We start from the raw sequence: 1,009 nt of genomic DNA on the forward strand, positions 1-1,009 counted from the left end.
ACACAGATAAGAAACATTCATGATAACATGAAAGCCTGAAATGTGCACTCACACCGCCTTGAAGCTTGTCAGTAGGGCAAAGAAAGCCTTGTGAGTAGATAGATGAATTATTCAGAGTAATATGGTGTATAGTCTTTCACACCATATTCCCCTGGCTGTTGAGCTACACTCACCTTCACCTACCGTAGCTGAAAGTGTTTCCTATGTAACCACCACTGAAGTGCCATAAAATATTTAAAAGCAACTATAGTACCCTGACTGACCTAACCTTCTGTTATCATAATATGAAATTTCTCTGTATTTTGCCACTTATATATTTCAGATTTGTGTCTGACCACAGCAACACTTTGTTAATGCTATCATTTTCTGTGCTCATTTTCTACATCAAACTGTAATTTATCTCACTGATCTTACGCAAAACATATGAAGCACATAAAATCGATTAAACAGATTTTTTGCATCATCATGCATTAGAATTCTCAAGCTCGGACTTAAGTGTGTGAATGTATTGGTACTGTCTTTTAATATCGTGAGTTTATTGAGGTCAGAGGTCATCTCATCAGTCATGGGTCGTGAGCTCCCCTCACATCCCCCAGGTCTCCTGATATTATGCAGAAGGACCTCTTTAAAAGCACAGCTATGCTAGTGTGCTCTTGAAGGCAATTCAATAACTATCTAATGACCGTGTGCAATCACATGAAAAGACCCTTATGCTGATTGACAATTAAAGTGATGATCATTATTCTCTTTCTAATCAGCAACAATTTCGGAGGAAAGACCTTTGGCCCATCCCATCCCACCCCCTTCCCCCTGCCATTTTCAGCTTCTCCAAATTCAGCTTGAAATCGAGGGTTTATTGTTTATCAATTGTTTAATAAGTTATTGCAGTTCTTTACCTTTTCAGCCACCACAGGCCTATTTCTAATAAAAAGACTGTGGGCAGTTTTCAGGCATTGAGGAGAACACACAGGTTAAATTCACTCAGGGAAGACTGTCACATGGTGTTAAA

The sequence above is a fragment of the Pundamilia nyererei genome, unplaced genomic scaffold, assembly GCF_000239375.1.
Source record: "Pundamilia nyererei isolate P.nyererei 1_Seehausen unplaced genomic scaffold, PunNye1.0 scaffold00027, whole genome shotgun sequence".
NCBI lineage: Eukaryota > Metazoa > Chordata > Actinopteri > Cichliformes > Cichlidae > Pundamilia > Pundamilia nyererei.